At 42.3% G+C, this 9,226-nt stretch overlaps 1 non-coding gene across 1 annotated transcript; it reads left to right on the forward strand.

Annotated features, from left to right (window-relative positions):
• The first annotated feature begins 1,946 nt into the window (after positions 1–1,946).
• Positions 1,947–2,049, forward strand: LOC141569774 (U6 spliceosomal RNA). Its single transcript, XR_012493570.1, has one exon. It is a non-coding gene; the product is annotated as a U6 spliceosomal RNA (small nuclear RNA).
• Positions 2,050–9,226: the final 7,177 nt, after the last annotated feature.

Raw genomic sequence — 9,226 nt, forward strand, 5'->3', positions numbered from 1 at the left:
GTCAAGGCCCCGCGGCAGAGGCGGGGAAGGGAGGGTCTGCCGGCTCCCGCGAGACGTCATAGGGCGGGGCAACGCCTTGAGACAGCGGGGCGGGACTAGGCTACCTTTGGACCGGCTCGTCTACTCTAGGTGCCCAATGGACGATGAGTACCTTGATCCCAGAGGAAGGGGAGCCGCCATCTTAGACGAGGCGGTCACTTGGCTCCATTTTGAGTGGGGCCAGAACCATCCCACCCTTCCCCCTCCTCCAGGCAAGCAGGGAGTTAAGCCCTACCACCACCGGCACCACAGCACCACCACCACTAGTACACACTCCTCCCAGCCTCTCCTCCTGTGAGACGAGGTGAAACGCTGTGACTACAAACTGCAAAATGAAGAGGTGGCGGTGGGCACGGGCTCCGACCAGGGCAGAGGCGGAGTATTCACTGCGGCTCCCGTTCAGTGAGCTCTTTTGGGGGCTAAGCTCTTTCAGAGAGTCCCTGAGTCGCGTATTCTTCATCCCGTAAGGGAAGCTCTATTATCTCCAAAAGGAGAACACGGGCATAGGGACGACTGGCATTTTAGAGCCAGGAAGTTGAATCTTACACCCTCTCCCACACCCGCGTTCTGTCCTTGGTCCCTCGTTCCTCCTTAAAGCTTCTGTCAGCTTCCTCGGAACACTCTTATCTGATCCTACTACCTCAGTTCAGTTCAGATACAGGTCAAAGATTTCCCTGCACATATCCCCGGATTTTCTGACTCCAGCCTGAGGGGGTGGGAGAAGAGGTTGAGTGAAGGGAACTTTGCACACCTGCTTCAAGATGGCGCTGGTTTTCTCAGGCATTTTAGAATATTCTCTAGGAATGCTCTTACTGTCTCATTTTCTTAAAGGGTCCTCTACCACTTTAAAAAATAAGATGGGTGTTTTGCACACCAGTTTCCTAAGTGATGGTGGTTTAGGCCCGGGGGATACAATGATGGAAAGAAGGACTTTGCGGTGAGAAATTGCCAGCCAGTGCATCAGACAAGCTTGCAAGTCAACAATTGGAATACAACGTCCAGTAATCACACAGATACCTTTTGCAAAATAAGGCTAAGAAAGTGCCTCAGCAGCTGCTGCTGTTGTCAAGGAACATTTCAGGGAGGAGGATACATGAAAGTTCACTAACTGTAGATAAAAGGATCAACATGTACAAATGCATGGATGGAGGCACATGGGAACATATTTGCAAAAAGAATTTGAATATTAGATTTTATCCTGTAAGCAATGACAAGAAAGAGCAAGAGCAGCTGAGTCACATTTGTGTCTTAGAGGAAAATCCAGGTTTAGTGGAACCTGAAGTTTATACAGTTTATGAGGTGGGACTTCTTTATGAAAAGAATATAGAGTTGTGAATACAAAATTAGGTTCACAGGTCGACGGTAAGAGTATTTCTAGAATCAATTCTTATACCTGGGTAATACCATGTTTCCCGGAAAATAAGACCGGGTCTTATATTAATTTCTGCTCCAAAAGACACATTAGGGCATTTTTTCAGGGGATGTCTTATTTTTTCATGTACAACAATCTACATTTATTCAAATACAGTCATGTCATCTTCTGGAACATCTTCATAACGTACTAAATGTGTCTGGCTGACGATCTTAACTGGGGCTTATATTCGGGGAAACATGGTAGCTACAAATAGAAGTGATATAGATCACATAGATGTCCCACTGAACCCAAACTAAATGTAGCCCCCAAATCAACTTCCATTTAGCTGGGTTTCAAATATGTCTGAGGCAGCTCCAACACCACCTATTACAAGAGAAAATGTGACAAAGGAAACTCTGTGGGAAGGGACAACAGTTTTAACCAATTGTGCTTTAAATATATTTTACAAACAATAAAACATAACCATGTGGCTATATGGCAAGTGATGGGCCCTGCAGCTTAAACTTTCTTAGCTTCACAAGGAGGCAGGTGGGTGCTCACTTTGGCAGCACATACATTAAAATTGGCAAGACAGAAGACTAGCGTGCCCCCTGCACAAAGATGACAGGCAAATTCTTGAAATTTTCAAAAAAAAAAAAAAAAAAGGCAAGAGGGAAGAGGTTGTTGCAATTACTCATGAAAAAAAAAGATGAAGCCTGAGTCAAGATAGTAGCAGCAGGGGTAGAAAAGGATCAGATTAAGTGGGATATTTCGGAGGTTGAATAGGCAGGGCTTGGGGACCAATTGAAAATAGTGGGTGAATGAATTAAAGGAGTGTGGGTTCATTTCTGGGTTGGGTGTCAGAGTGGATAGTAGTGCCATTGACTGAGCCAGGGTACAGAGGAAAAGGTTTGGTAGGGAAGAAGAGACTAAGTTCAATTTGGACTATGTTGAGTTAAGGTGTGTGTGGAACAGTAACTCACCCAATAATTCTTTGTTGAGCATCTATTATGCACCAGGCATGGTGCTAGGTGCTAAGGATGTAGCAGTAACACAGATAAGGTCCTGGCCTTCATGAAGCTGACATTCTACTGGGGGAGCAGTCAGTAAACAAATATAGTTTCATTCACATATTTATTGAGCACCTATTATATACTGGGCACTGTTCTAGGCACTAGGGATTCAAGGGTAAACAAAACAAAAGTTCCCCGCCTTCCTGTGATTCACATTCCAGTGAAGGAGACAATAAAGTGAACCAAATAAGAGAATTTCAGATTGCACTGAGCTCTATGAGGAAAATAAAACAAGTTATGAGATAAAGATTGGGGTGGAAGATAGTCTATTTTAGGTAGGGTAGTTAAGGAAGGCCTCTAGGAGAAGGTAACGGGAGTGAGACCTGAATAACAGCTGGCCCGGAACAGGGCAGAAGGAATAAAAAGTGCAAATGCCCTATTATGGTGGGGCCAGTTCAGGGCACCCTCTCAATAACACCTCCTAGGCATTTATGATGGGCAGGGTGGAGGACAGGTGGGGAGTGGGGTGGGTTCTCCAGACATGAGTAGGAGACGGTGTGTGTGTCCTTAAGGAGGATACGCACAATCTAATGAGAGAGACAAGGTTCTGTACACAATAACAAGGCTGAGAAAGGACAAACTCTAAGTGCTTCCTAGAGGTTTAAGCAACATGTGTGGGAACAAAGGGAACCACAATTAATTCAAACTTGTTCAGTGGGTGTGTCAGGACAGGCTCCACAGGAGGTGGCATTTAACCCTAGAAGTTCCTTTCCAGTGTTCTTGGGAGGTGGGGTGGGGGTGCTATAGGATAATGGGAAAGGCAAAGCTGTCAGGGGGCTGAATCGAGGCAGTTAGATTTGCTGACAGAGAGCTCTTGGCACTGCTGTGGATGGGAGGCTGCCCTGGAAATGTGCATGTCTCTCACATCGTCAGTGCATGATCTGAACTGGCTGCCATAGTACGAGGCTGCCCTGGAAACCTTCCCCCCCATCCCACCTCCGCTTAACAGTTGTAAACTTTTTTTTTCCATAATTGGAGCAGGTTGTGAAAGACTTTTGCTACTCAAAAAATACTCCTTCCAGTTTCTGGTTGTGAGATCTTGTAGGGAATGTGTTTGTAAGTTTCAATTTTTTTTTTTTTAAGGAGGGCACAGCTCACAGTGGCCCATGCGGGATCGAACCAGCAACTTTGGTGTTATTAGCACCACGCTCTAACCAACTGAACTAAACGGCCACCCCCAAAACATTTATTTATTTATTTATTTATTTATTTATTTATTTATTTTCCCCCTTCTTCTGCCTCCCCCCGCCCCCACTCCAGTTCAAGCCGTTGATTCTCAGTCTAGTTGTGTAGGACGCAGTTCCCGGGACCAAGCTGGTATTATGAGCCTGGTGCTTCTCCCGGCTGAGGCAGTCGGTTGCCGGTCGTAGGTCGGCCGCTCATAGCAGCTCACGCCAGCTGCCAGCCGCTCACAATGGCTGCCGGCCACTCACGCTGGCTGCCGGTCACTCACACTGGCCACCGGCCGCTCCTGGCAGCACACAGCAGCCCAAGGCAGCTCATGCCGGCTGCGGCTGCTCTCGGCAGCCCAGCTCCAGGGAGAGCCATTGTTCACAATCTTAGCTGTAGAGGGTGCGGCTCAGTGGCCAATGTGGGAATCAAACTGGTGACGTTGGTGTTAGGAGCACGGTGCTGCTACCACCTGAGTCTCCGGGCTGGCACCAAAACATTTATTTTTAATTACACAGGCATTCCTACTGTAAACATTCAAACAGGCGGAAAATCTCTGCTGACCGCCACTCAATACTTGCTTACCTCCCTAGAGGGAACTTCAGCGGGCTCTTTTCCAATTCATCTCTCTGTGTGTATGTACATATGACTGTGGAGTTGAAAAATGAGGTCTAAGGTGGACTATAAAATACATGAGGAGAAAGGGGGAAAATGGGGAAACATTACATGATGAACAGGCTTGCTCCAAAACAGACTAGAAAGTACAAGGACAGGGAAAATAAAAGACAAAATGACAACATTATCTGAGAATTTACTATGTGCTAAGCACTGTTCTAAGCTCTTTACATGCATGAACTCAATCCTGACGGCAGCACTATGAGGTAGGTACCAGTACTATCCCCATTTTATGGATAGGGAAGCTGAGTTAGACTTTAAATCACTTGCTCAAGGTCACATAGGTAGTATGTATCCAAGTGGGAGTTCCTGGTCATACAGGTCACCACTCCACTATACCACTGGTGTGGATTTAACAGCAGCTGGTGTCTCTAAGATCCATGTAATGGAGGAAGGTAATCAACGGTTCTTTGCATAATTTGAATCACAGAAGCAAAACAGGATTTACACTCACATGGAATAAAAACTAGCAGAATGATCCCCCAGGTGCCAAACTAGGTAGCTAACACCAACACACTTCTTGAGGGCCAGCTTTAGGGGTGTGCCACATGGGCAGAGCTCTGCTCCCAGGAGGGGCTTCAAGCCTGCACAAAGAGTAACTCTGCCCTGAGCCCTGCGATGAGTACTGCTAGTGCGCAGGCAGCAAGCTTTGCCAGTAAATTACTACACAGTAAAAGCGGACCCATGGACATTGCAGTGAAGTCCACCAAGGGGTTATTAGAATTTTATTTCTAATTTTTATTGGGGAATATTGGGGAACAGTGTGTTTCTCTAGGTCCCATAAGCTCCAAGTCGTCCTTCAGTCTAGTTGTGGAGGGCGCAGCTCAGCTCCAAGTCCAGTTGCCGTTTTAAATCTTTAGTTGCAGGGGTGCAGCCCACCATCCCATGCGGGAATTGAACCAACAACCTTGTTGTGGAGAGCTCGCGCTCTAACCAACTGAGCCATCCGGCTGCCCCTAGAATTTTTTGAAGACTTTTAGAAACTCTGGTTTTGAAAAGTGGTGCAACATTGCAAAGCAAATATTGGAGGCTCAGATATGGAAATTAGATTTAAAGATCGTCACATTAGACACATTAGATGAAAGCTTTGGATGAACCAATTAATGAGAAAGACAATTTAAAAGTGTTTTCCTTGTAGTTGAAGATACAGTGGTGCAATGCATAAACAGGCATTTTGAATTATAAATAAATCATGAAGCCATTTTTTATTTCTTTTATGACCTTGTCTTAGACTGTTCAAGCTGCTAAAACAAAAATGCCATAGACTGGGTGGCTAATAAACAAAAATTTATTTTTTCCAGTTCTGGAGACTGGGAAGTCCAAGATCAAGGTGCTGGTAGATTCAGTGTCGGATTAGAACCCACTTTCTGGTTCATAAATGGCCATCTTCTTGCTGTGTGATGGAAGGGGTGAAGGAGCTCTTTGAGGTCTCTTTCATAAAAGGCACTAATCTCATTCATGACAGATCCACCCTCAAGACCTAATCACCTCCCAAAGGCCTCACCTCCTCATACCATATCACATTGGGGATAAGGATTTCAACATATGAACTGGGGGAAGTAGGGGAACAGAAACATTCAGTCTATACCAGACCTTCACAAGTTATAGGAAATGTCAGAGGAAACATTAAATGCCATTGTATAAATTCACATTTAAAATTAGATTCAGACTTACACAAAACTGATTTGTATGAAGAGTTAAATTGTTTTAAAAAATTGTTCCACAAGAATTATCAGCTCTAGACACATTAAAATTAATATTTTGAAGTAATTTATCAGATAGCTATCCCAATGTTGTCACAGCCAATAATAGTTGCATCAGCAGGAAGAACCTTCTCAAAATGAAAAGTTATATTATTTGCCACCTTGTGATTGATTTTGCTCTGTTATATTGGTTGAAAATGAAGTTTCTAAAAACGTAAATTTTGGTGACCAAATAATGGAATTTACAGAAAAGCAAGCCAGAAAAACCTTATCATCAATCAAGATAACACATTAGTAACATGTTACAGTGGTACCTTGGTTTTCTAATGTAGTCCATTCCGGAAGACCATTCGAGTTCTGAAACGTTCGAAAACCGAGGTGCAGTTTCCCCACAGAAAGGAATGCAAAATGGATTAATCCGTTCCAGACCTTTAAAATCAACCCCTAACACTGTAAATTTAGCATGAATTTTACAATCTAATGATACCATAGATCCATAAATTTTACAGCGTTCGTAAACTGAAATGTTTGTCAGTGGAGACGTTCGAAAACCGAGGTACCACTGCATTATTATATAAATTATGGTAACAAAAATATTGTTCTGCACTTTGTAAGTTTATGTTGTTATTCATGTAGCACTATTATCCCTATAATGTTTCATAAGTAACAAAGTATTTTTAAAAGAAAAAAATTATATTTTAGTACCTTTAATTGTACTTCCCGCCTCTCCCCTGGTTTTTCAACTAGGAAACCTCCATTTTCATTTTGCATTGGGCCCCACAAATTATGTAGCAGGCTCCCACTACTGCTGGATGGTAATAGTGAGGTGATTTGAGGGGAACATAACCATTCAAACAGCCTCTCTGCTGTAACCAAACTCCTTTCCACTGGGAGTGGGGGGTGAGGGTGGGTAGAGAGAGCTTGACAACACAGAAACATGAAGGTTACTGTGGATATTTATCATTTTCATGTGAATAGGATCATACATACTGTCCATATTATTTGGCCAATTGTTTTCTTCACTTGGAGATGTCTTGGAGATCTTTCTACCAAAAAAAAAAAAAATCAGCCTTGTTCTTTTTAAAATTCTTGTTCAGGGAATTCCATAATTCAGATGGGTCTTGAATTATTTCTCCATTCTCCTGATGGATATTTAAAGTGGCTTTATTTTTCACTAATACAGAGCTGCAGTGAACATACCTGTAGGGACCTCTGTATTTCTCTAATTGGACACTCAGAAATGGGTTGCTGGGTCAAGGGGTATGGATATTTTCAATGTTTAATACATACTGCCAAATTGCCTTTCAAAAGCACTATGCCAATTTTCACTCCCATCAGCAGAGCATCTTCACATTTCCTGACTCTGACCTTTAAATTGTTTACCAGTCTGATAGATGAAAAAAAGAAAAAGGTAACTCATGTTTGTTTAATTTGTACTCTCCCCATCACTAGTGAAGTTGAGCATCTTTTCATGTTTATTGACCCATCCTCTGCGAACTGTTTGTAACCTCTGCCTAGTCTTTCTTACAAGCTTATTGAGTTGTAGGAGTCATTTATATATCTGATTATTAACCCATTGTCTATTATGTTGCTAATATTTTCCCACAGTATGTAATGTGTATGGTTTGTGTTATCACACAGAAGTTTTAAATGTTTGTATAGTCATTTGATAAATTTATGTCAATCCTTTTTCTGTGACTTTTTTTTCAACTTTTATTTGTGTTTTTCCAGGACCCATCAGCTCCAAGTCAAGTAGTTGTTTCAATCTAGTTGTGGAGGGCGCAGCTCACAATGGCCCATGTGGGAATCGAACTGGCAACCTTGTTGTTAAGAGCACCCTGCTCTAACCAACTGAGCTAACCAGCTGCCCCCCTTCTGTGGCTGTTCCATTTTATTGCTTTGGAAAACCTTCCTTATCCAAGGCAACAACCATATTATCATTTTTTCCATTGTGTTATAGTGCTTTGCATTTAGGTTTTAATCTGCCTTAAACTCATTTCCTTCTCAAAACCTTTACATTTCTCCTATCTGGAACTCTCTTCCCCCAGGACTTCCTATGGCTGACAGCTTCAGGGCTCAACTCAAATATAGCTTTATCCAAAGGGCCTTGCTTGACCACCCTAACTAAATCAACCACCCACTCTTCATTAAGATGTGCCCTATTTCATTACCTTGATTTATTTTCTTCATAGATCTTCTCTCTCTAAAGTTATCTAATTTATTTATTTGTTCATAGTATATCTTTGCTTAGTGTAAAGTTCCTAAGAGTAGGAACTTTGTATCATTCCCAGCATCTTGAATATTTGTAGAGTTTATTCTGGTGAATTTGATATGGTGTAGGGATAACTTTATTTTTTCCCAAAAGAATAGATGATTGTCTCAACACCAGGACTCTTTTTTCTAAAGGAGTATTATTTCAGTCATCCCGTTTTTCTACTCCTACTTAATATTGAGTGAATCGAGGATGGTTATGATTATTATTCAGTCCAGTGGTTCTCAACCCTGGTGGTATACCAGAATCACACTTGAACATTTTTTTAAAATTTAGATACAGAGTATGTATTAGTTTCCTAGGGCTGCTGCAAGAAGGTACCACAAACTGGGTGGCTTAAAACAACAGAAATTTATTGTTCTGGAGGCTAAGCCTGGAACGAAGGTGTTGGCCGGGCCATGCTTTATTTGGAAGGCCTAGTAGAGCATCCTTCCTTGTCTCTTTCTAGCTTCTAGTGGTTGCTACCCTTGACATCCCTTGGCTTGTAGACTTATCACTCTGCCTCTATCATCACATGGTGTTCTCCCTGTGCAGTTGAAGTTCCCTCTTCTTCTAAGGGAACCCAATCATTGGATTAATGTAGTATGACCTTATTTTAACATGATTAGATATACAAAGACCGTATTTCCAAACAAGGTCACAACCACAGGTTCTGGGTGGACATGAATTTGGGGGGCAACACTATTCTGCTTCACTAGGTCTGACGTAGAGGCCCAGCATCCTTATTTTTTAAAAGCTTTATAGGCTTGACAAATGATATCAATGTTCACCTGGAAAGGTAAGCATGGAAGAGTAACTAGAACATTTCTAAAAAAAGAAAGTGATAGAAAACTAGTTCTGTCAGATATTAAAAATAGTACAAAACTAAAATTATTAAAACAGTTTAGTACAAGAAAGAATTTGACCAATGGAACAAACAGATTCCATAAGTAGAACCAAA

This window comes from Rhinolophus sinicus, chromosome 18 (assembly GCF_057876585.1).
Source record: "Rhinolophus sinicus isolate RSI-liver-muscle chromosome 18, RSI-T2T, whole genome shotgun sequence".
Classification (NCBI taxonomy): domain Eukaryota; kingdom Metazoa; phylum Chordata; class Mammalia; order Chiroptera; family Rhinolophidae; genus Rhinolophus; species Rhinolophus sinicus.